This window comes from Zonotrichia leucophrys, chromosome 4, assembly GCF_028769735.1.
Source record: "Zonotrichia leucophrys gambelii isolate GWCS_2022_RI chromosome 4, RI_Zleu_2.0, whole genome shotgun sequence".
Lineage (NCBI taxonomy): Eukaryota > Metazoa > Chordata > Aves > Passeriformes > Passerellidae > Zonotrichia > Zonotrichia leucophrys.
In genome coordinates this window covers 48,808,719-48,836,095 of record NC_088173.1, presented here as the reverse complement: position 1 = coordinate 48,836,095, position 27,377 = coordinate 48,808,719, and the positions used below count along the sequence as shown (strand labels likewise).

Genomic DNA, 27,377 nt, shown 5'->3' with positions numbered 1-27,377 from the left:
GAAGGAAACAGCTCCTGTTTTATTGCTGCTCTGATTACTATTTATGCATCACTTACTGAAGAATTTGTCATACTTGACCCAAGCTGCGACCTCATCAATGACAGTAACTGAAGTATCAGTGCTGATTCGTGGGTCAGCCATGTATTATTGTCTCTGTAGGCTACAGAGGATGTATAAAAAGAAAAGTCACAAAGAAATCCCAGCAAACAAAACAGGTGGAAGGCTACTCATGGGGTCTTTCAGGCATTCACCTGCTCCCACGTGGAGTCCTTCACTGGCTGCAGATGGCTCTTTGCTCTTCCATGGGCTGCAGGGGCACAGCTGTACCACCACAGCCTGCACCACAGAAGGAATCTCAGCTCTGACACCTGGAACCCTCCTGCCCTTCCTTCTGCACCAGCCTTGGTGTCTGCAGAGTTGTTCCTCTCACATATTCCCACCCCTCTCCCTGACTGAAGCTGTTGTTGAGAGGTCTTTTCCCCCTTTTTGAACCTGTTACCCCAGAGCTGCTACCACCACCGCCGCCGGTGGGCTCAGCCCTGGTCTGCAGCCGGTGTTTCTTGGAGCCAGCTGGCATTGTCTCCATCAGATACAGGGAAAGCCTCCAGCAGTTCCCCACAGAAGCCACCCCAAAACCCTGCCCTGCAAACCTAATACATTCTCCTACTCAAAGCAGACATGTTCTCAAAGCCCTTGCCAACCCTGTGTCGAGGATATCTGTTCCCTTCTACACAGCACAAACTGTAAGAATTGATGGATTGCACCCTTCTTTCTTCCTAAGAAATTTTTTGTTTCACAAATGCTAAGGTTCAAGAAAATGGCTTTGTATCAGTTCTTCAGGAAAAAAAAAATGAGATTTCTGTAGGATGCCTGATAAGCTCCCACCACTCTTGTATCACATTCAGGCAACCTCAGCTAAAGTCCTTGCCACTGTGCCATCTATAAGTCTAAACCACAGCATCACATGATTTCACAACTGGCTCTCATTATTTTCTACCACATAAAATCCTTGGGATGAATGTGCCATACTTAGTTAATTCAGCATTTTTTTTTCCAGTTATGGAGAAATGAAGAACATCTACATACCAGGTTAAGATTCCTTGGAATGTTTGAGAAGAGGATGCAAGTCTATAAATCATTTGAAAATGGACATGCACAGATGGTTTTAATTGACACAAGGACATGATTCATAGCAGAATATAAGGAAAAATCTAGCAACTTTATTTTGGTCTACTGATTAACCCTCCTGTGCAATCTCTGCATGCAACCAATGTTGGGTCTTGGGGTTTCAAGCACCCTGCTGTCAAACTGTCCAGAAATACAAGGGTCTGACATCTTCATGTCATTAACATTTTCAAGGCAGACTCTACCAACAAAGTGTTTTCTAGAGAATCAGTTCACTAGAGCTCTATCTAATTTCAAAGCTACACCCAGAATTTCAGAAATGCTCCAGACATTACATTGCTTTGGGAAATACACTACTACTGAGAATTGAAGCTCTGCTGAATGTTAAAGAAGGTCAGTACTTCCTGCAGCAACATTTCTCACTTGACTCTGCCAAATGTGACTTTTAGGCACTGATTATTCCCAAAGCAGAGGGCCTGCTTCACAAAACTTCTGGAAGATTCAGCCAAAACCATTCACCTGTTTCTAAGGAATAGAGAGGGGAAAACATGGGATTTTTTCTCCTGCTGGGAAACAAAAATTAATAAGCTTTGCTTATTAAATTGGTTGTGAAACAAAGCTTTTCATTTAGACGGGAAAGTTGTTCTGTGTCAAGGATAGCCTTTCAACCACACCTGTAAAAATTTGCCTATACTTGGCCCACCCAGAATCCTTAAAAAAATAAAAGTCTATTTAAGCAAGTCCAATACGAACTGGAAATTGGAATTGAACTGCTAATTTCCCTGAAGACTCCTCAGCTCACTGGAACATGCAGCTGAGCAAAACATTTCCTGTAATTAAAGAGGAGAAATTGTAATGACACTTTTTATCCTCTGTGACACTTTGGCTTAAGTCTGAAGGAGGAAAGATGTGACTGGATGCACAGTTGGAAATGTGAGGGTGGAAACCAGCTAGAGACTGAGGAATGAAGACATTTTTTTAAGAGAAATCAGGAGTGCAACTGGGCCTGCTTGGCCAGACACAAGGAGGGAAACAGATACAATGGGCAGGAGAAATTGCCCAGTGGAAACATGTGGGAGCAGAGAAGGGAAGGCAAAAAAATGTTGATACATAAGGAGCATAGATGGTATAAGACCTTGCAGACAATGGGAATTACAAAAGTTAGAGCCTTCTGGCAAAACTGGGCTTAGGCTACTTGAATATTTTAAAATTCAGCAACTGAGGTAGTGAGAGAAGTAAATTTCTGTGGGCAGTACATGAATTAGGGTGAAACTAATTCTGCCCTCCAACCCAGCATCTTGTGTCCTGCTGTAGCCACGAGCAGATATCTGGGGAGCATGAAGTTGTACTTTCCCCAATGCACTCACAATCTCCAGTGGTGGAAACAGGATCTTCCTGACCAGAATCCAACCAGAGCAGTCTTTCTTTCTCTTCAGTGGGTTTACCTTTCGAAGCTAAGTCAATTTTAAGTATCCACAGTGTCCCAGGCCAGTGTACTCCTTTGTGTGAAGCTGCTCCCTGTGGATGGTTTTGAGCCTGCTGCTGGCCAGTTGCATTGAGAGCTTTCTTATACTAGAAAGCAATGTTTGCCTTTTTTGCTTCCTCCTCTATCTCATTTGTCAGTTCATAGGCCTTTATCCTTCTGTTTCCTGAATCGTCTGCAAGGCTGTAAAAATTTGATCATTCTTATACAAAAAAAATTACCCCTTATTGTCTTTCCCTCTTTCTTCTCCACATCCTCTTTAGTAGACACAAAAGATCAGAACATCCATAAATATTAAAAACCAATTACATAACTGCAGATGCAATGCACTAATGACATCAAGATTTTTTATCTTTGTGAATAACACTCAGGAAGTAAGGAAATGGCTGCTGTCATCTGTGCCCAATATTCAGTGGTTTCATACAGGTATTAGATATTAGAGATGAGCTTTTAAAAAGATATTTCTAAGGGAAGGCAATACCAGCATCCTTCTAGAAATGCCCTAGTTCTAGTAAGAGAAGATTTTAAATATATTGCCCACGTCCACACAGTGAGGGAGGAAAGGAAGAGGTTGCTTTGAAAAGAGAAACAAACAAGCAGATGGAGCCTCCAAAGAGGAGAATAAGAAATTTTAATTTAGTGCCAGCAAACTCACTGAGAATATCAATGAGGAAGGAAGGACAATACCCAAAGATTAACAACTGTGCTCATTCTGGAGGTGAAATGGAGTCAGGGATACCAGAGCAGATAACAGGATAATAAATAAAGAGTGAATTGTAGAAAAATTTTGGTGTGTTTGAGGGCACAAAAACTAATGTTGAAAAATAGAATAAAAGACCCCAAAAATGTAAGGAATTTGCTTCTGAAGGTGTGTTTCCTTCTCTTTCTCCAAATATATTTAGCTTCAATCATGACATGGGGTAAGAGCACACTGGGGTGACCTTGAGAGTAACAAACCATTCAGCAAACAGCAACATCATATAATGAGATTTCAAATCATAGGGGAGTTTTTGATATAGTCAAAAAGCAAGAGGAAGAGAGGGGGGCATTAGACACGTTGAATCAAAACATACTCAAACTGTTCTGTGTTCCTGAACATCAGCCCTCACATCACCCTTGCAATCATGCAGGATCATCATCTTAACAAGAAAAAGCTTGAAGAAGTAGTGCTTAAAAGCATTTGAATGGACTCCAGGGAGTCAGTACAACAATTCTTAGAGAAAGCAGATCAAGCAAAACATCAAGGTTATTACAGATTCCCAAAGCAGAAATTAAATGTTTGCAGAATACCTTGCAACCCTGAAAAAATAATGATGTCCAAAACAGGCAGCTTTTCACCAAAGGGCCAGTTTAGATCTTCATCTGTTTTCAAGAGAGTTACCAACATTTTCCACTGCTGACACGGAGATCAGTCTCGGGTTCCAAGTGTGGGTCCAGAGGCCATTACACCAAATGACAAAAACTGCCACACAAAAATTACACTGGAATGCATATTCTGAGGGCCAAATTTAACATCATATATTTGGACAAAGCATTCTGGAGCATATTTCCAAGTTACCGGAAGGGAAATCCATTTATGAGAGGACAAAAAACAAATACCAAATGCATCTTTTCTGGTATAAGCATTTGCAGAAAAAAATCCAACAGTTCATGAAGACCAGCTTAAGGAAATTTCAGTCCGCCTATACTGCTGATCTGAAATTCAAAAGAAAAAAAACCCCAAAACCAATTTATTTTAAATCTTTTAAAAAGAAAAGTGGATGAAAGAAAGCAGAAGTAACATTTCAGCTTTTGGGGAATGAATTACACAAGTGCAAAGCAAGACATACAAGCCATGGGCAGAGGTCTTCCTCCACAGGAGGAAGTTGAATACTAATATGGAGGAGAACTGAGGGAACACACTGAAGAAAAATTAACAATCCCTGGCACTTACAAGCTCTATTAATACAGAAATTTTAAAGTGCATAATGTTCCTTTAAATCAGACATACAATTTTATATAAACCTCAGCGTAGAACTTAAATCTACAACAGATCAAGTTACATAAACTGTGTAACAGATGCTTTATATTCATTTTTTAATTCTTGTTTAAGGTTTTATTCATTCCTAATCAAATGTTTATATGATTAAAATTTGGGTTAACTTGAAATTATGTGTTTTATTTGAATTCTTGAAAGAATCCAATGCCCATAGTTGTCCTGTCAGTATTTAAAAACTGAAGTCATTAAAATATTTTCCAGTCCAATAGGGAAAGGAGTAAAGTTGAATGTGCTGTATGGCAACATTTTTCTACTGGACATGCTGTCGTATCCAGCAATCAAAATTCAGTGTTTTCTCATACCACAGAGGAAACAATATTGTGGGGTTATAAAATCCAAATCAGTTTACATCAATAACAGATCATAAGAAAGTAAAATCATCAGGACTATATAATGAAATACATCATGCATTTTTATTTCTTTTCTGCAAGAAAAAATATGGGATAAGAGGAGATAAATAGTTTTTATTGCTTTAAAAAGTGCAAGCAAAGAAGATGTTAGCATGAGAATTCTTAATCTGAATTTAAAGGGTATGTATGAAATTATTATGGTCTAGATTGCAAAAAGGAACCTTTTCCCAAGTTACCGTGTCTTGAAACTTTAGAGATCAGTGTATTTTGAAAAATTCAAAACTTCCAAAAAAAAAAATTCCACTCAGTTTTTAATAGCCATTAGTACCTGATGGTACTAATGTGTGAAGTATCAACCTTCACTTCAAGAACTCAGACTAAAATGCTTATCAGTAGGTTAATGAGACAAACATTGATTATCACTTAAATGGCAAGAGGAGACCAGAGAAGAGAGAGAGCAGTGGTGACATTCTGTCTTCCACCATGAGGTCTAAAGTTTTTTGAGTCTGTGGCACTTGCAGCCAAGGGACCTACACAATAGATGGTATTTGAGAACTATCTGTACCAAACATCTCCATTTACACTGGCCCTCAGTTTTAGGGACCTGGGCTGGTTGGCCCAGCCTCTTTTATTCTCAGCTTGTTTTCTTGAGATGAAGAATAGTCAAGCAATGATTTTTTTCTTAATATTAGAAATATGACAAATGTTAGGGGAAGGAGTGCCCAAACAAGAGGGGGGAATCTGTCCATATGTCTGTCAGGATGCCTGTTCATGCATTTTCTATGTTCCAAACTAGTTGAGTTTGTACCTTAGCTTCAAGCCTCTGAACATTCCTGCTCCAATAACAGCTACCTTGACCAGACCACTAAGCTCTTTTCTTGATGTTGTTCCCATCACACTATTGACTGAAACAATATTAGCTTAGTTGCAAGCATAAACTTCCAAGAAATTATTATTTTTAGAGATAGTTCCTTCTCTGAGTATAAATGGAAGCTAGTAAAAGAAAGATGATGATGTTGTGCTGCTATAAAAACATCAGTGAGTAATATCCATCCTATGCTCTTTCCAAAGATGGTACAGATGTTTTGGAAATAATAAACTGATAAATGTTTAAATTGTTTAAATTGCATCATTCTGCAAATAGAACACCTTATACCTTGCCAAAGTCAGTAACTATGTGGCATTTATAAATCAGTACTCATGGTATATGCCTGCAATCCCGCAAGGGTAACACAGAAAAAACAGAAGCTTTGAAGTTGTAAAGTTCAAATCCAGACTTTGCCCATATTTAAAGATAGCTGAAGCCAGATATTGTTTCAACACAATAGAAAGTTTGTAGCCAGCTGCAATTTTCTGGCCATATAAATGATTGTTTCTGAAATTCAAGTATGTTCATGAGTTAAGCTTTGGTTTGAGCCATGCGCAAGACATGGACCAGTCACAAAAGTTCAGAAATTAATTTGGGCCCACAGTCTGTGTCAAAGCTTTCTGTATCCAAAGTGTGCAAAAACTAGCACTAATTTTTATCTTTGGTGCAGCTAATGCAAAGAACAAGAAATACACTTTGGATGAATGTGAATATTCCAGTTTTCTTTTGTAAAAGTGCACAATTCTGATGTAAAAAATTAGCACTGTGGCATGCTCCACAACAGCCTTTAGAAAATTTCTCCAATGGTGACTAAAACTGTTCTTTTCCTTTCTAATCTAAATTTATCCAGGTATCAACATGCAGGCATTGGATCTTCTGACAGGTTTCTTTGCTACGCTGGTAACCCAGATTTTCAAGTTTTGTTCACCTTAGAAGTATGTATCAGCACAGACTGAAATACCCATTAAGCTTGTCATAGGCAGGAAAAACAGTATAAACATAAATATAAAACACACTTTCCCTAACCCCTCCTTGATCCTAACAATTTTTTTTCTGATCAGCTTTTGACCATCCAACTTGAATTCACGGTGTTAGGGCACACTAAAACCCAACAGACACTGCATCAAGACCCTGGATTTCTTTGCTTATTTGTGCATGGATCATATCAGCTTTTTTGGCCACAGCAGTAGTCCAGAAGGTAGCAATCAGGTATTATCCATTTGGATTCCCAAGTCTTTATTTACTCTTTCCAAGTTGGAGACCCTTCTCCTGTAATTAGAGCTGTCCTCCTGGCTAGTGGATGTAAGAAGTATTTGGCCATATTCAGACACATTATTTGCTGCAACCAGATGATCTAGATTTTCCTTTCTCATTAATCACTCCCCAGACTTCATGCCACTATTACAGCATCAGTAAAGCTTTCAGGTTTCATTCCAGCAGGTTAATATGGATCAATGTTAAACACAGTGTTAAGGCAAATTATCTAAGTCAATACTCTTTGCAGATACAATCCTGTTTATGGCTGTGGAGGAAGATGGTGTTTTCACTAGAATGAGGACAATAACATGACCTTAGAAACTTCTTAAAAACTCCAAAATCCTCAAGTAATATAGTCTGCCAAGTTCTAAGGTCAAAGATTCTCACTGAGGAGAAGATATGGAACAAGACAAGGCGCTGAGAATTTTGTGAAGTTCTCAGGTTACTTGTCAATATTCCAATTCTCCTTTTCCAACCCTCCATCCAACATTATGGGTTGAAACCATCTGAAGGAATGAGTTGGAAAAGTCTGATGGATGACTTGAAACTCTTCTTGCCCTCTGGAAAATTCTGAAATCCCTCCTATTTAATTACAACACAGCTTGTATAACACTTTGGCTGCCTTTCCTCCTCTGCTTTGTTTTGTTTGCGTTACTAAGAATATTTGCATGAAAACAGGATATTTGTTTATTAAGAGCTCATCATCTCCTGCTGTGTATTCTCCAGTTTAAGTCATATTCCTTAACATTTATTAGCAAAAGGAGACCATAAATCCTGTTTCCTGTAAAAATGCCTAATAATGAAATGAGCAAAGAAACTAAAGTGAAGTAGAGAGATTCAGGAAGAAAGAAAGAATGAGGAGGAGACACTACACGATTGATTGTGTAACTTGTGTTTTCCAGAGGAAATGGCCTAAAATGTTCCCCATGAAGTGTGAACTTTTCTTCAGCACTTCTTATCCACCCTTCTAGTTCCAAGCAGGCATTTCTCAAACTGGGCAGACGCCCATAAAAATTCTATCTTGCCATCAGCAGACAAGTCAATAACTCCCTCTCATCCCTTTTGGTTCTCCTGATTTTCTCAACAAAGAATGCCAGCCTACAGGAGGGATATACAACATGGGAAAGAAGGAGTCACACAGCTGGCACCATGGATATGGAACAGCAGAAGAAAAGATCGAAGTGCTTGCCAAGAAAGGACTAAGCAAACCTCAAGTGCAATCTTAGGTTTAGCTTCATACTGTCTTCTCATTTATCATTTTCCTTCAAAATATGGTTTGCATTTCCAAGATGTACTAGATTGATAGATTCCCACATGACTGAACATGTTTACAGTTTTGCAGGCTTTTTTTAGCTCTAAAATCTGCAAAGATCTACAAGTAGTTGGCTAGAGAAAATGAGCACGGAACCATTCTGAAGTGGTAAGCAATAGTCCAAAGCACTCAGATACACAACACACACCCAAAGGACTTCCACTTATTAACTGTGCAGGATAAAAATGGAGACTACATGGAGTCACTAAACTTTTTCAGGGCTGTATATTTATATATATATACAAAAATGGGGGGGACATTTTTCTTCCAAATAGGAATCTAGGCATGAGAAAAAGATGGAAAGGGAAGGACTGGGAATGATTTCACAGCTCTGGCATACAGTGCAACCAAATTACATCAACATCTCTTCAGAGGTGTTATGCAAACAAAAATGCCAAAAATAGGATAAGTGTTGCCTTTTCAAGATGGAGTGATTAGCTTCATGGGGTATAAAGTTCATCTATCCAGACTGGTCTCAGCTAGTATAAAGGCAAGGCAAAGTTCTATTTACTTAATAGAAGTATTTTAAATGCTATCTAAGAATGAAACATTTTATTGATTTCACAAGAAATTGGCATTCCCATTGAAATCCTCTTCTTTTCTTTGTCTTTCTTGAAACATTACTTTGTTTTGCCTAAAGTTACATTTGAGCTCTTCTGACATTCTAGACCCAAAGCACATATTTTCATTGATCTGCATTTACATCAAATTTTTCCTGAATATATGGTTTCACATGCACAAAGTGAGTCCTAAAATTCTGCCACTTAAAATTCTCCCTGCACAGGAAGCTTGACAAAATAAGAAACTTGGCAGTTCCCTATGAGCCCAAATATATCCGCAACATTCATGGCACCTGTTTCCATGAGATGTTTCTTAGTTTTTGGTTCTATCCAAAATGTTCTGATGGACCAAATCCCAGTACTGTCTCTCACAATATCCAGTACTAATTGCAAAAAAGCCCCCAGTGTTAAACAAACCTACTGCAGAGAAAAGTCAATTAAAAAAGATAACAAAGAACAGACTAAGTGCTTGTAATACATAACATATATAGATATAGATAGAAGTATAGATGATATAGATATAGATGATATAGCTATAGATAATATAGATGATACAGATATAGATAGATATAGGTAGGAAGATGGATAGATAGATATACACACTGCTACAGCTACATATACATAAACGCATACTAAAAGGCGTGCATGTGGAACATACATACAATCCATGGCCCATATTTGGTTCGGGAGTACCCATAATTCAGTATCACACCCATTTCCTTTGTCCTGTTCAGTGAACCAAATATTCTTGCTGGGAGAGCTGATCTCCCACACAGGGTGACAGCACCTGGGATGAACTGACTTTAGGAAATTCAGATAAATGGACAGAGGAAGTGTTGCAGGGAATTCCAGGAGCTACCCCAGTAGAAGCAGCTGGGTCAAGACCATGTTTTTACTTTACAGCTTGCAAAAAGCAGCCAGGGATGCCTTCTCTTTTTCCATTTGTTTCCTTCAGGAGGGCTGAGGACAAGGCCTCTACTGACAGTTTCTCACCTTTAGTGGTCTTTCCATTCTCACTAGGGTATAGACAGAGAGGTACAGGCTAAAACATGGGTTGCTTAAATTTTAATCAGAGACTTGACTACCTGCCAAACCATCCCAGAATTGGTAAGGAATCAAAAAAGTCTTAAATCATGCTTTAGACACTAGCTATAAATCATTTGGACTTTACATTTATAATAAACTAGATGCTTTATATTTTCATATAAAAAACTCCATCAGTAACAACTCAAGCCAACTGCTCACTAAAACCAAATTATTCCCATGACTACAAGTGCAGATTCTTTAAATGTAGTTGAACAGAATTTGAACAAAAGAAGTCATAACACTATTCCAAAATTGTAACTGGCAAATTCTAGAAGAAAAAAAAACAAACATTAGTCTCAGATACCTGCTCTGAGACTCCTAATTCCATACTTGTACTACTAAAATACAATGTATTTACTTTCAGAAGCAACAAGATTCTACAAGTTCCTCTGAAGATAGAGATCTAAAGAGCTTGAGTAATCATCATTTAGGATAATTTCAGCTGTAGAGCTCTTGCTATTTTCCATTGTAAGGATATAAAGTGCGAACTATTATGTCTGATGCATCTTGTTGGGAATTTGGGACCCTCATGACTTATGTTAAATAATATTTGTATATTCCATGTTTTTGTTGGACTTACCAACACATCTGCCTTCTGCCAGAATGGGGAGAAATTAGAAAAAATATTTAAAGGGATTCCAGTTCTCAAGCCATTTAATTTACAATCCTGAATATTTTCTCATTACTTGACTCCAGCTAAAGAATGCCAATGTGGTGCATGAGGCTTGGAAACAGGTACCATATTTTAGTTTAGAAAGAATAACAAGCACCACAACCACAGAGAAGTGATTCCTTTGCATTGTGATAGGACCAGGAGAGATTACAATCTGTGATATAGGCCAAGAGGGGAGGACAGATATTTTTGCCTGGGTGCTCTGACACACCCTCTGATACATCATCTTCAATATTTTAGGACCAGGCCTTACAGTAGGATGTGCCTGTGCAGGCTCCTGTTCCCGTGTGGCATCTCAGGAAGTTCAGTGAGAATGTGCATTGTTCCAGTACTTAGAAACACTTGGAAACACTATTCCAGTGTCTAGAGGTTTTATCTCAGAACAATATCTAATCAAGGTGTACTCATATGTCTGAGATCAGATTCCACCAAAAAATATCCCTTAAATATTTACTGGAGAACAGTACTTTTCTGTTTATTTATATTTTTCCTCCAGATTTCTTTCTTCTATCTTGCAAGTCACTGGCAAAATAGAGATAGAAAAAATTGAAGGATTTTCCTTAAGATTGATTTTCTTCTTCAAGACAGCTTCAAGCTTCTTAATCATCCAAAATCACATTAGGAAAAAAGGCAACACAGATCCCAAACTCTGAGTAGAAATATTCTCAAAAAAATTTTCAAAGTTGAAACTAGAGCTCTCTAAAAGCAACTTTTTCCAAAGATCAGCACATACAACCAACAGAAAGACTTCTCAAGGTAAAAATTTGCTGTTGAGGACCCAAAGTCCACACACTAAGCCCCTGAGGGGCAGGACTGTGAGTCTTGCAGATATTTTTGTTTGTCTGGTTTTTTGTTAAACTTTGGACCAGTCAGGTTTCATGGCCTGAAAGCCCTTCAGCAGCTGGAGTGCATTAGCTGCAGTGCTGGAGTGCATCTTCCAGCATATTTTCACTGGAAAGGAATCTTGTCCACCTTCTCCAAGATCTTTTGCCAATGCACATCAAAACAAGGTAAGTGTGGACAACTGGTAGATTCTCCTCACAAGTCCTGAGATGGACTAAAACATGCAGGTAGATGTTCCCTGTGCATGTGTTTTGCAGTGTGGAGGCTGGCAGAGTTCACTGACCCAAAGTATGTCACAGGGACAATGCCATCACTGGTATGGCCTTCTTATTTAAAAACAAAAACAAACAAACAAAACAAACACCACCAACCCCCCCCCAAAAACCTAATAAATCATACTACTAAAAAAGTAAGATATTATTCCTTCCCTATAGCACAGTTTTTCCAAATGCCAATTTGTCTGGCTTCATCAAGTCTGCTATATAAATATGCATGGAAACTAGAGATAGTCAAGCAACTATGAAACAAACTCATCAGTTACATAATCCTTCTGTTAAGATATGATCACATTATGGAAAAGTCTGAGAAATCTTACTCTAAGTGTTTCTTCTACCATTTCCTTTCAATCTTCCTTGCAAACAACACATTGGCTCTGGTGCCATGGCAGCAGATAATTCATTTACCTTGATTTACTTAGCCTGTTCAGGAAAAAGTTTGATAAAAAAAAATCTTCATATTCAAGCAATCTGACATAATGAAGCAGATTGTCTCCCTGTAGATGTTAGCATGTCAAACCAAAGGTAACAATGAACCTTTTTAAAATTAAAGGAAAACTGAAAATGCTTCCATGCACCCCTCTCTGTAAAATCTAAACATCTGCTCAAGATCCTGATGCAGTAACACAATATGTCTGCAGCTTTCATAGTTAAGAATAAATGCATCTTAAAACACAATACTGCAAAACCCATTCCTCCTCCATTTGCCTGCCAAATTCAGAGTTCACAAATCTCTGACCTGGCTCCTCTAATCAGCTCCTGGCCCTCTGGCCTCCCTTGGGAGCTGCAAAGGTGAAGGGAGCTGGCTGTGGCCAGCATTGTTCCCTCCTCCTGCACAAGTGCCCTCACTGGCACACAAGTGCCTGACCCAGAAACACTTTGTGCTTCCCACTGCCAGCCCTGGTAAGTGAGAGGCACAGGCAGGAATGATGTCAAAATCACCTCATTGAAACCACACCTTCGAGCTGTCATGCCGTGGTCAAAGGTGTCCCCTAAATACAGCACCAAGGGCTTAACAGGTATGAAAGCCTGAATGTTATTTTCAGCACACCTTATTATATCAAAAAGAAAAATTACAGCAAATAGAGCCTTGAAACCTTGAAATAAAAATTAAAAAAAAAAATTAAAATTGGATGTTATTTGTTTGTGGGCTAATCCCAGATGAAGAACAATTTAACTCACTGTTCTTACCAAGAGACAAGGGCTGAGGTCTTTGTTGCCTGGGGCTGCAAAGCAAGTTCATGGAACTCTCTTTGAGCTCCTCTTTAGCTATGTCATGATTGCTTAATTCAGATTTGGCTTGGTCAGTGACATTTCATGGATCATAGCTGTGTACCAAGGTAAATGTATGGCAAGACTCCTTTCATTTGATGTTTAGTATCAACACACCTTGTGACTATCACAGTATTAGAGCAGCTGCTCTAACAAGAAACACCTTTAAGTTTGGAAGGCTTTTTAGCTGAGTCCAATTTGTTTACCCTTGATAAATCATTTCTGATTTGTTACTTAGTTTGGGTTATAGAGTTATCAGCTCTTCATTAAAGGGCTAAACCCCCAAACCTGCTATTTTTCAAGGGGGCAGGGATATTTTGTTATTGTGTTCCACTTCATTCCCTTTTGTTTCGTTTTTCTCCTGGTAGAAGACTCTGCCAAATATTTCAAAGCCCTTCTTGGCAAGTAATAAAATAATTTGGACAGAGTAAAGTGCAATTAGAATTTTTTGGCAGGTTTCATATTTTGGATGCTGATGAGAAGGGTATCAGTTTTAGTGTACTTGACCAGTTCATTATTTCAGATAATTTCCTGCCACACTGCACCATTGCTACAGATTGTGTTTGGTTGAAAAACCAGCAAGGTCCAGTTTCGGGGTTTTTTCAAGTGCAGATAACATTAAATAAATTGGTTTTTCTCCACCTTCTGTCATTCACTCTAACTTAACTCATAAAATCTCATTTCTCTCCTCAATATTGTGTATCCTAAGACTGTTTCTTACACTCCATAATGTAATGCCATGCCACTTATTATGCAAGAAAAGGCTGTAAAACACACAGAGGAACACATTTGCATTGCTGTTATTAGGGGCCAATTTCAATTATTCCCTCTTTTGCTTGGCTTTGGCACCAAAGAAATCTATGTATATTCCAGTGAAACAAATTTTTTTGGTTGTTTTTTGGGGGTGGGGGGCTTTAGACGAGGGCTGTGACCTTCTGCACTTTTCTGCACACCAGAAGTCATAGGTTTTTATTGGATCCTGTTCTAAATTCGTGTCAGCACTTCCTTTATAAATCCTTATTTTGATATGGATTATAAACAGTTCTTAAAAAAGTCCATCCCAGACAAAAAGCCTATTTTTTTGGCATGGACAGTGTTAAGTATCAAACTTGATGATTTGGTATTTCTAGAGCCTAAGATTACAAACAAAACACACCTTGTGAGAGCTCAGAAACACTTTTTACCAGTCAGATATTTCTTCACTGCATGTTTTAAACTATCAGGCAAGCTGTTTGCTGAAGTTTTTATTTCCCCTACACAGCTTTTCCAATAAAAACTTCCAATGACACCATCAGTGACAGACCACAATGCAAGACATGCCATTATGCCCATTTCCCCCCCTGCTAGGAGAAGTCCTAGTGGTTTGTGTTATTTATTCCTCACAGAGTTATCACTTTTTGAAGAAAAATACTCACAATAAATCAGGGTCAGAGAGCACTGAGGGAAAAGTGAGGTCCATGTCTTCATTGCCAGGGAGAGTTGTTTTTCTCAAACTTTCTGTCTATATTTTGGTATTGCACAATAAAAGAGATTTGCATTTTTTACCTGTTGCTGAAGACAACATTGTTCAAGGATCAGCACCCAGCTTGCCAGCATTCTTAGTCCTTCAGCTCCATCTCCAGCACATGCCACGCCTCTTTCTGCAAGTGGCATTGAACAGACCTTTATTATATGGTTAAGGAATATGTGGGACAGTTCTAAAAGTGCAGCTTTCCCCCCTTCTTTTTTCTCCTGTCCTCAGAAAAGACACATCTGCTTTGGGCAGGCAAAACAAGATCTGTTAACAACATAAGCAGTGATTTCTTCAAAATTGCTTCATTGCAATGATCTCACATTGCAGGGCGACCTAAGGCAGCAAGATGGACTTTCACAGTGAACTTCTTGATCACAGAGTAGCTTTGCTGTTTGCCTCTCTGTTCCACACAATTTTAAGTTACTCTGTTCAAGGAAAATGCACACAGTCCTCAATCTGTTTTCCCCGCCCACCAAAATGTGTTTGATAAGACAGAAGTCATGTGCAACACCTGCAGGAATGAAAAACTGCCTCTGAAAGGCCTCAAAGAGAAGGACAACAAGCACATCTTAAAAAGTTCAAAGCTAACTATAACTTTAAGGACCAAAGTTCTTAGTGGAAAACATATGGAGAGCTGACACTGATCAGTACGTACATCTTTATAAGAAACAAGAAGAGAGGCCCACAAGAATTCATAGTGCTGTTCACAGGGCTGAACTGAGCTCAGCTTTGTGGAAGCACCAAACTGGAGTCCCATGTTGCAGGGAGAGCCCTTGGTGTGGTCCCTGCTGGGGGTGTTTCCACAGTCCTTGTAAGTAATTTGATATGAGTGTTCTGGCAGTGCTGGTGGCTGAGCACTGCAGAAGCTGGATATCACTTCACTGATGATTTGCAGAAACCCCTGTATGTTTATATCTTCAGCAGACCATCAAATGCACAAAACACTTTGGTCAGTTTAATAATTATCCTGGGAAGCAAAGTAGGGCTGCCACTATCAAGATGCTAGCTTCTGCCTAACAATTTCAAGCAGCTTTCATTCCTTGGGGTGACAGATGTGCTTGAACATTATGCAGAATGCATTACTTCCATAATAGGATTGTGACTTGTTATTGATCCCCATTGCTTTCATCACCACATTCACATCAGCTATTTATGTCAATCTCAATAACTGGTCACATGTATGTCTATCTGCATGGCTACATGAAGACTCTCAAGAAAACTTGTGAATCTTGCTCATTTTGTTCTGCCTCTGTTTTACATTGCTTGCTTCTTAAAGCAAATTTTTTTTTTTTTTTTATTTTTCCGTTGTTGAATATTAACACGTTCATCGAAACTCTCATGTAAGGAAGTGTTCTCCCTTAACAGCATTCAGATCTTAGGGAGTTGGTGAAATCTTAGATTTCAAATTAGTGTTATCACATACAATCAGCAGGGGAAGAAAATCTGGGTATTCACAGTAGCTGCATTTAAAAGAATTAAATTTTAAATGTGCATGGACATAAATGCCACATTCCCCACTAAAAATACAAGCCCTAGTTAGACTACATCGAATGCCAAGAATGGGAAACAAGCAACACAAGAGAATGTCAAATGAATTGCATAATTTCCATCCATGTCTTCAGCTTTCTTGTTTAAATGAGGATAAGGCAGGCTCTTAACAAAATCTGTGAGATTTACCTGTCCCATACCTACAAGGCCCTCAGCCTGTCTTCTTTGCATAGTTTTAGTTCCTGATGTTTCATTTTTTTCCTGCTTGCAATACGTTGATAGACAATAGAAATAGAGCTGGAACTGAAGAGTTTTTCAAAGGTTTTCCCTTTTCATCAGTTTTCCTGAAATCCAAGACCAAATGTGTGATTGGAATAAAAGAATTATACAAATCCCTCCATATTTTACTAAAGGAAAGGCAACAATCATGCATACTAATGACAATTGGAAATATAAGTCACAAATAATGGTGCATTACCCAAAAGGCAAATTCTCCAGAAGACTGAAGATAGAGTCAAAACTGCAGCTCCCTTTCCTAAATGAAGGGAAAATTTGCTTTTCCTTTGTTTTATTTCATAACCATGTAAATGAGCAGAGGTAATTTCTAGCTCACTTCATGCTTCAAGGAAAAGAATTTTCCTCTGCACAGAGTCCTGCACACTTAGCATACTGAATCTAGCAAAACCTCATGATTTTAATAAAGACAATTACATATAATTAGATATAATATAAAATAATGAGAGAGAATGTCCCATCCATCATAGGATGTTACACCAAACACACGAGGTGTCCCATATTTTAGTTTCTTTCAGACAACTGTATCATAATATTGCTGCTAAATTATACTGAAGTTACACTGTGAGATACACAAAGAAATGAGCTAAACGCTGGTTAACTGAACTGTGAGATATCAGCAAAATCTGGCATTGAACCCATGCTGGCTCAAAAGCAAACATTCAAATTGAAAAGGGAGGATACAAGATTAGTCATCCTCTGCAATTAGGAGGATGATGATGCAGTCTACTGTAGATGACCTTCACTAAGTCACTACTATTGTGAAACATTGTGTCTTTAGCTAAAAAAGCACATAATTCTTGCCATAAAACTGTCTTTCCCAGGAATAACTTTTGTTTCTGCCCCAGATGAGTATTTTTGGCTGGAATCAATTTCAGCTTTCAAGTCTAGAAGGAGTTAGTTCAACTTGGTCCTTATTCTACCTACTGGATAATACCATTCTGTATTTTTAGGGTCAGTTTGAGGTGCTTTAGTGAAAGTATACCACAACACACCATGTTTCCTCCTGTCTCTGGTCTCAAATCATGATCTCCCTCTCCTGCACTTTAAAGCAACAGCCTCCTACCTTAAACCTTCAAGTATTAATGTAGATGAAATTTCACTCCACTGGGCTCATTTCACTACAATTTCTAGCTATTTTGTCCCTCATGGTCTCTTCCTGCACTTTCTACAATGTGACCACGCTGTTCCAGTGCAAGCCCTCTCCCTCACACCCCACCCAGAAGGAGAACCATGCTGCAGAAGGATTAAGAAATGCTCACAATACCCACAGTGTGCTGGGATTTGCAATCTCCTTCTCTCCTGAGGGAGTCTAGCCCAAGGCCAGAGTTGCATGCAAGCAATTTTTATGCATTTCTGCAGTACCAGACTTTTGTGGCAAAGGGCCAAACATAGCTGTGTCTCCTTGCAGGCCCCATATAGATTATGGTATCAAACCCATTGACACTGTTTAAGAGAGTACACGTTAAAAGGTCCAAAGAGAAATGTAAGGTAAAACGTGTGGCCTCCATATGCAACTCTGCTCCCCAAACAGGCAAGGATGTAAATCTCTGGTTTCTCAGCAGCTGAAAGGAAAAGCCTAGGATCAGAAACCTGAAGTCCACTACGTCCCAATGCCTATTTTCCACTGACTGGCTGTAAGTCTTCAAAAAACACCTCACACTTGACAGGGATTAATTGGAGATTAGTCTTTCTGACCTGAAACAGAACTTCAGAGAAACACTGACTAATATCCCCTGTAGCTGTAACAGACGAACATCAAACTGCAGACCCTGGGAAAAAAAAAAGCTCAGCTGAATAAAGGAAAAGCTACAGAATGCTCTTCAGGAGATCCTGTGTAAAATGGAATTTATATCTAGCCAGGCTCTTCAATAAACCTACTTGATTCTTTCTGTAACCCCGGATGATCCAGTTCCCAGAGCTGCCATCTCACTGGTGAGGAAAGTAAAATTTGTCATGTACACTCAAAATTGCTTCACCATAAAAGGATGTTGATTCAAGTAACCTACAAAATTCTTTTTCCAAAAGACTGGATGTACTGGGTCGTACTGAACAGGAAATAACAAGAAAGTATTTTTCTCTGTTCACATGTGAGTAGAAGGCTGAAGCAGCTTGGGATTTCTCAGTAGAAGCAAAAGGAAAAAGGAAATCAGCATATTTATGCTCCTCTTTGTCTTCAGCCTATTCCACCTGCTGCCATAATATCACAAGCTCCTACAGGGTGCTTTTCTGCCCTGATAAAGAGAACCTTTCTGTGACACACACACAGATGCCAATTAGCAACTCCTGGAGTTACCCCATTTTCAGGGTGTTTATGGATTCTGGATGGCAGGTTGGCATCAGCTATAGCCAGCTGAAGTAAACTGAGCTAAGAATTTCCTCTAGAAGAATGAAAAATGAGTAATTTCATGGCAGTGAGTTTGGGGGCCCAGAGCACTCTTCTGCAGGGTCTCTGCTGCATTTTGGCCCCAGCCTGATCTGAGCTCGTGTTTAATGTGGAGTTGAAAACGCCCTACAATTGTAAGCCTGAGCAACAGATGAGTTTATTTGACTTACACCATATGATGAAAAGACACTGAGCCAGATTAGATAGCTTAGTTTACAAACAATAAATGAGGTCATTTGACCCAGAAATCTTTGCTTAAATGTTTGACTAAGTAGAACATATGGAATATGCACATAAACATATAAAATATAAAAAAAACACTTTCCCATGTGTTCCCAAAGGTGTTTCACAAATATGCACTTTTTTCACACAAATGCATAAATATTCATCTGAGCTCACATAAATAAAACTGGTAATATTGCTTGAAAGAAAGCTGAGGGTTGCTGGTACTTTTGTAATTTCTATAGGTGTAGTTTAAGCAGAACTGTTTGCAAATCTGTTTAGCCTGGATATAATTGCATTCAGTCAGAAAAACTCCAGAGCAATGCAGAAAATAGAAGCTCCTTCCACATTTGGAGGGAATTATGGAGGTTTTTACCTTATGAGAAAATAGTCTATCTAGAATTTCTTTCAGAAGTTTGTGTTTGTCTTCCAATATTCCTCCCTGAGAGAGCATCCAGGACTAGAGAACAGCTCTGTATTATGTTTATGAATTATCTGAGAGCACAGTGCAAGTTATTACAATTTTTACTATCTGAAATGATTTAATAGTCACCCACAAATTGTGCAACTGGTTACCTAATATACAACATCTCACTTTCTCTCTTCCTAGATTAGATTAAGCAAATCTGAGCCAGGGGCTCAAAATGTGCTTTTCATGAGTGTTCTTATGAACAAAAAGGTACTTTCACTAATATTCACAGAAGGAAAATAAAAGCCTCAGGTCAGGAAATCACTAAAGCATGTGTTTAATTCCTCCCCTCCTTAAGAGAGGAGTTATGCTCACACTTAAGTTGCATTGCTTAACTGCTGTCTGAATGCTTTTCTGAACCAGAACCAACAAAGAGGCAGCCACAGTTCAGTCATCTTTAAACACTAAAATGGTTTAAAGAGAATGAAGAAACACTAAAATGGTTTAAAGAGAATGAAGTTTTCTGATTTACTGTAGCACCCATGTCCTTTTAAAAGTTACTAATTTTGCATTTTTCTAACCTCCACTATTCCGTTAATATTGGTTTTCAACCCTTTGTCCTTAAATTCTTCCGCCCTCATGTGATTAAAACATGCTTAATAGGACAGCCTCCATATGTCCTATTAGACAAAATTTGTGTTTTAAACCTAGATCCAAGAGTAATTGAAGTTAATGGAAAGACTTAATTGTTTTCAATGAGAGTTGGATGAAGAACTGATAGTTTAACTCTGGACACTCTCTTTTGAACCTACTCACCAAGGTGCTGATCCAATTCCCAGTGAAGTCAATAGAGGGATTTGTGTTGGGATTTGGATAATAACTCTGTTCTTCTTGGAGTCAAATCCCCTTTGTCAATATGCACACGCACAAATACAGAGATATAAATGAAAACAAATGTTTGGCAACTTGTGACAGAAAGTCCAAATCTGTATCTGTGTATTTGGGCCAAACCAAAATTGTTATGCTTGACAAAAACATCATTATGCTGATCTGGTTTTGGTTTTTGCTTACTAGTAATTGTTTGGTAAGTACAAATCTAACTTCTCATATTTTATTTTTTTGCATAAATATATTCTTCTGTCACTGTAGACAGTAAAATGAGAGGGATTTCTATGTAAAACTTTCTGTTCAGATTTGTCATAACTTTGACAAACCTAATCCTCTCAGACCAGAATTTTCCATGCTTGGTCTCCATCAAGAGCAATTCTGTTTTTGCCAAGTATGAAGAAGTTTGCTTCAGCTCCTTCTTAGTTTCCAAAACACAAAAGGTTTCTCATTTAGGGTCGATCCTACACTCAAAACAAAAGGGATGTGGGCTGGATTCCCAGAGGTGCAGCGCTCTCGCCGTTCCCATTGGCTTTAGTGTTGCTAAAATCAGCTTCTGTGTTTTTAAAGCAAGAATTCCAGGCGGATGAGGGAATTCTGCCTTGGACACAAGGAGCCAAGTGGAGCCTTGGCTAGCAGAGCTGCAGGGAGCAGGGATGTTGCTGATTGCCTCATCTGCCCAGAGTGTGAGTTACGTGCCACACGTTGGTTGTGCTCATGCCAACAGAGCAGCGCTCGTGGTAGCACACAAGGACAAAAACAAGGTGGATATCAAGGGAAGACAAAAGGAAGGGAAATCTCCCAAGCGTTTGCAGAACTCTGTGTTCAATATAACTGAAGCAGCTTTTTCTGCTCTCCAGATAGACAATTTCAAAATTTATGCCTATAACAAGTCAGGCAATTCCGTACCCCTAAACAGAACAATTTTAAGACTCAGTGACAAAATAACTGGTTCATCCCCTGGTACCTTTTCCAGAATGATGCAGGCACTCTGGGCACTCTGCCATTTTAGGCTAAGATGATTCTTTCTGGATTGTGCTACCCCTCCAAATACCAGCTCAGCTTACTCATTAAACATTGAGGTCATCCTGCAGTTACTTAACTTGTGTTCTCCAAGATATTGTATTGCTGTAATTTTTACTGCATGAAGCAAATAGCATCAGATTATCCATCTCACTGTGTTCTCAAGATAGCCACCTTTAAAATTCATCCATATTCCCTTATGACGATATACGAGATGCATGAAAAATATATAGATATTTAAAAGTAGTAGTCAAACTCTAAAGGTCAGTAAACAAGCACCAAAAAATTCAAGTGAGACTGGCAAAGTAAGATTCCCTCCCTGAAAATAATTTAGCAATTCATCAGTTACATAACACAGAAAAGTTTCTGGCTATTCATTCTATGGCTGACACAGGCATAAAATACCTCCCTCAACAAGTCTATTTGTTGCAGAAAGAGGGCTTGGGTAATTTTTTGTATGTTTTGCTGTGTTTGTTTTTCAACAAAGCCTGCAGAGCCTGGAAAATCTGTGAAATAATAATTATAAAATATAAAGTTGCAATGAGAATTTGGAATTATGTTAAAAGGTATTTGGTAAATGGATACTAAAAGCGACTAAAATGGCTGACAAACACATCCATGACTTGAGAGCAGTAAAGTCAGAGACAAGAGAAGGAATTCCACCTCCATGGGGACAGAAGATAGAATACTTCAGTAGGAAAGGACCTACAACGATCAGCTGCATATGTGATAGGTCCAGCTGCAAAAAGGTGATAGTGATTTGAAGCCATCTGCCACTGGAGAGAGAAAATAATATAGGTCATGCCAAAATCCTGCAGTTTGAGCAGCTACTTATTATTTATGGATGAAAACTGAGTCCCTAAAAGAGTTCACCAGCCTACTGTGGTGTTTATTTAAGCTTTTGCTCATTTTATAGACCTCGCTACTGCTTTTAATGACATAAAGAAAACAAATCAAAAGAAATGAGAAGAAAAACGCCCCTCACAGCAATAAATAGGCTGTGAATTACAGAACAGCAGTAGCTGCTTTCCAAGGCTAGAATGGCAAATACACACATGCTGTAACAGCCCCAGGGGCTGACAGATGCCAAAAGGCCTGGAAGATCTGTTCATTCATATCCAGGCAGGTACTGACAACAGCTCCTCTCCAAAGGGGAGCCTGCATATTATGCTGACATCCACATCAGATGACTGAAATCCCACCAGGAATTCTGTGCCACACATTTCTTAGCCTGAAGATCAGAGAATGATTTTAAGGCATTTCCTCAATATCTGATTTATAAAAGGCAGCAAAAATGGAGAAGAAAGAGGGATGCCCTTTCAAATACATCTTTAAATACAGTTACTAAAGTCGTGCTCAGCTTTGTATTTTTCCAGACTGATCGACATTTCAAAACAGCAAACATATACCATTGATGGAAAAACAAAAGGAAAGCATTTTTCCAGAAACTGTTTTTCTGGAAAGGGCATGTTAGCATGGTAAAGGGAATTTACATTTTATATTTCTCAAATCTTGATTAACTTGATTTCTTGCTATGAGACTCCCTACATCTACTGAATCAGGTGAGTACCTTTAGCCTAACTCCTAATTTAAGTCTGAAAACTCTTTCCTGTACCCACTGTGTATTTCAAAACCAGATATTAGAACTCAATATATTTCTTGGGGAGCCACCAGTGTTCTCTGTATTTAACCCTGTGACCTATGCCTCTGTATGGGCTGAATTACACCAGCCTCAGTGGGAAGAAGGTTTAAGTCACAGGACTGGAGGGGCCTGTCTTTAGAAGGATGAAATTAAGCACACACAACTTTTGAGAAAGTTCAGATTGGTAAACTTGGCAGGACAAAAGGACAAGTCTTCAAACTTGCTTCACTTAGCAAGATTCGGGAGAAACGCGCCGACTGTACATTCTCTACCCTCATTATATTCTTGGAGTTTGGACTTCCTCTGCTGCTCCCCAGCCACAGATAGGTATCTAAACACGGGGAAGGCAGAGTGTTTTCACAGCTGTGAGCACCGTGTTACACCTATGGGCTGCAGGCCACACAGGGGGAGCATGGCTGCTCGACTATTGAAATAATAAGATGTTGCTTAAATCAAAAGGTTTTAATTGCTTTACACTCAGTTCTCTACCTAGACAAAAAAAAAAAAAAATTGTTAGCAAAAGGAGAGTAGTTGGATTTCTCTGGGGGAGTCAGAGCAGGAAAGAATGCAATCTTATGAAACCACCAATGCTCTGCAGCTCTTTGTCTATACTTGACAGTGTATACAAAGCTCTGCGTTTCAGAATGTACCAATGCTTCTCAGAAATCTAAGCACCTGGTAGGCAAAATGGAACTTCAGGAAATATTTTTGTCACTTCTGAAGTACCACTAAGAAGATGAAGAAGAAAGAGAGAAGTCCAAACTCTGAGACACTTTTTCCAAATTAAGACGTCATCCCCTTCAGAACAGAGTATTGCACTTAAAACGTCTGAATTTCACATGAAAAACAAACTATTGTACTTGTATTTGATCTGAATTTCAACTGAAAAACAAACAATTTGTATTTGACATAGGGCTCAATGTATTTTTAGCACATTCAGAGTCTCACTTCACTATCTTATTTTGAGCAATGTCATCTGTCCAGTGTCCCAAGAGAGCACTTACTGCCCTTTATCTAAGGAGGGGAAGATTAGCATCACACAAGCAGTTTTGTAACTGGTTCCCTTGGCAGTAATGAAAGACAATGATTCTGAAACACTTAGGAAGCTATTGCCCAAATCTACAACTTCTGGAAATTCATGTAGGTCCATTACAATGAATGGAGTTTTGCCAATAGGCCAACTGATGACCTGCCTGTTAAAACATAAGAAACCCAGCCTTGATCATCCTTTTATTGTTCTGATTCTTTTGCAGATTTAGAAAATGTAACAAAACTTCTTAAAATAACCCCACCATTTATTATTCCAGGAGCAATGTTTTCTTAATAATACAGTCAAAGTGTGTCTGGAATTTTGAAACACGATTTATTTTCCCACAACACGCCAGGCAATCAAAAAAGTTACATTCCATATCCAGAAAAAAAAAAAAAAAAAAAGTGGCTGTTACAAAACAAGAAAAAGTAAATCATTAAAAAAAATATTGCTAAGCCTAAAAATCTATAAAATAACACTGACCTTTTTATATACCTCATAAACAGCACAGAGAAATTCCTGCTGCTGTCCAACACTCCAGTTTGCAATGGTGTTCCAAATTTTCATTAGCACAGCAACCCTGCTGCCTGATACCCAGTGGCCCAAAATGTTTTCACATTCTTCCTTCTGAAATAAAAGAAAAAAAAATGTGAGGGGAAAAGTAACTAAAAACCAACCAGATAGGTTTATTTTATATCAACATGACACCTCTAGATAGTGAAACATCTACAAGTGATGCTGTTAGAATTGAAATGTGTCCAACCCAGAAGCCCAGGTTATTATTCAGATTTTGGAAAAGATTTTCTTAGGCATAAACCCTTTGCTCTAAGGTTCTTCAAACCTGGTATCTGTTGTTAGAACAGCACGTGCATGGACTGGTAAACAAGACTATTTTGAGAATAACTTGAAGAATAAATACGTTTGTAGATGATTATTTTCAGAAGACTGCAGGGAAACATTTGGAGGTTAAATGGTTGTGTTAATTATGGCTATTCTTTTTATTTATAATACTCAATCCAAACACATTTTAAAATTTCTCAATTTCTCTACCATGACATGAAAACAAGATGCCATAGAAAGCCTCTTAGTTTCTGAGTTTCTTACTGTAAAAAGAAATTTAGGGACCATAAGGAAGAGATAAAAATACTGACTGTATAAGAGTCAAATTAGGATTCTGATTTTACCAATCCCAAAATTCCAGATAATTTGATCTAGCATTTTCAACCAATAAGCAGATATCCCTTCCAAATACACTCTCAGTTTTGAAGGTCATGGTAATTACCTGTTTCTCTCATGAGACATTTTGATATGTGAGATGTTCCAGAACAAGAAAACTGGTTGGTGGCAGTTCAAATATTTCATGCTGCTCATATTGGAATAAAAAAGAGTGTGCTAGAATGATTCTTACTAAAGCAAAACAGGAATGAGATAGACCTCCCTTATTCTTTTTCTGATGCAAAAAAAAAAAAAAAAATCAATCCAATCCAACAACCAAAAATACCCCCAACCAACCAATAAAAAACAACCCAAAAGATGGGAAATAGGAATAGAGAAGAAGAGGAAAGAAAAACCAGTTGATTCAATGTTTTTCCAGTTCTCTTCCCTGTAATATATACATGGAAAACAAAACTCATGAAGGGGGCTTTGGGTTGCTGTATGACATTTAGGTGTCACTAAAAAAGTCTCCTAAATCCTCACCAAATATTGTTTCAGCTGCCTCAGAGCACACTCTGCAGTCACATAATGTTGAAGGTACCTGATTCCTCATCAGCAATGTTCAACACCTCTTGGGCCTGGGTCCTGTTACAAGAGAAACAGTTTAAAGGAACTGGAAGTGAAAATAATCTTTGTAGCAGATCATGTGGACAACATAAGCTCATTGTTAGGAAATAGTGGAAATTAACAAAAGGGAACCAAAAGTCCACCTTTGTATAAAGTGAGCTAAGGTTTATGTCATAAGACAAAGAATGCCAAATAATGGAAAGAAAAAGGAATAATCAAATTTAATTGAAAGATGCAGTTTTAAAGGAAATAATTTCATCTGTTAGACTAGTAAGAAAAAAGCATGAAATACTAAATTATATATAAATTTATTCTAGTCAGAAACATATTTCACAATGCCATGCAAGTGTGTAGCGGGATAATTGCTAAGATGCGGCTAAATAAGCAATATTTTATTATTTTAATATTAAATACAACCATGATTTCTTGTTTTCCTAGTTCTTTCCTTCACAAGGACAGTCATAATCCATCAAGTCCCAAATTTGGCATGTGTCTCTGTGTGACTTTATGATTAAATTCCACACTCAAAATTCACAAAGAATAAACCCAATGAAGTGCATGTGCACCTTAATAAGTGAAAGGGACAAATGAATCCATTGTCTATTGAAGCAGTTTTATAATATCTAAACATATGCTGAACAAAGCTGCAAGCTATTAAAACAAATCATACAGGCTTTAATTACAATCTAAATCTGCATTATTAAAGTAATAAAATGACCCTAAAATAAATGTTATGGAAGTCATGTTGTCCCTACAAATGAACACAGCATGAGGGAGTGACAGAATAAAACACTCTAACATCAATATGTTGTATGTACCACTGTGGCTTCCCACAGGGCTAAATCAACAAGACCTAACTCTTCTCTTCCATAGCTGTGGCCAAAATTCTCCTCTCCCTTAATTTGCCTTTGGTGGCCACATTCACCAGGGTTTCAGGAGCCTGTGTGGGGCAACATGACCCTGCAGGGCCCAGCCTCTTCCCCAGGGTCCCTGGAGATCTCCAGTTCTGGGGGATGTCAAGGCGCAAATCCTACCAGGAGCCAGATGGGGCAATGCAGAGCTGGGGAATAACTCAGCTTAACTGCAAAAAGAGTCCCAGTTTAAACAATAAATTTCAGCATTACTGTGTGGCAGCCAATTACAATAGTGGAGTCATTGTTGAGATTATACATGTGAAGAAGATTATTCCTATGACATTTACATATGAGAATTTGGAGGGTCAGCCATAACTGTGTTTTGTTTTTTTCTTCTGATCTCCAAATGCATGATCTGATATTATTTCCTAAAATAATCTGCTATTTTAGAATACTCGATATGCGATCATGACATTTTATGATCTGTTGCAGAGCCTCTACTACAGTCTAGAAGCATTTTAACCACAGTATTTGCTGCCATTTCTTAAATCATCATATCCCACATTGATTCTGACAATAGAAGAAAGGATGACAAGGGCACTGAAATAGTTGAATGGGAACAGAAGGACAGAGTTCTTACTTAACCATGTATTTGCCATGGACATGAAATAACACAAATAAATAACTTCCCCTCCTCTGTAACTCAG

At 38.4% G+C, this 27,377-nt stretch overlaps 1 long non-coding RNA gene across 1 annotated transcript; it reads right to left on the bottom strand.

Moving 5' to 3' along the window:
• Nucleotides 1-14,700: 14,700 nt before the first annotated feature.
• LOC135447228 (uncharacterized) lies at nucleotides 14,701-25,830 on the bottom strand. Its single transcript, XR_010440025.1, has 4 exons — nucleotides 25,733-25,830; nucleotides 24,518-24,661; nucleotides 16,333-16,487; nucleotides 14,701-14,782 (listed from the first exon to the last, which is right to left on the bottom strand). It is a non-coding gene; the product is annotated as an uncharacterized LOC135447228 (long non-coding RNA).
• Between the last annotated feature and the right edge of the window lie 1,547 nt (nucleotides 25,831-27,377).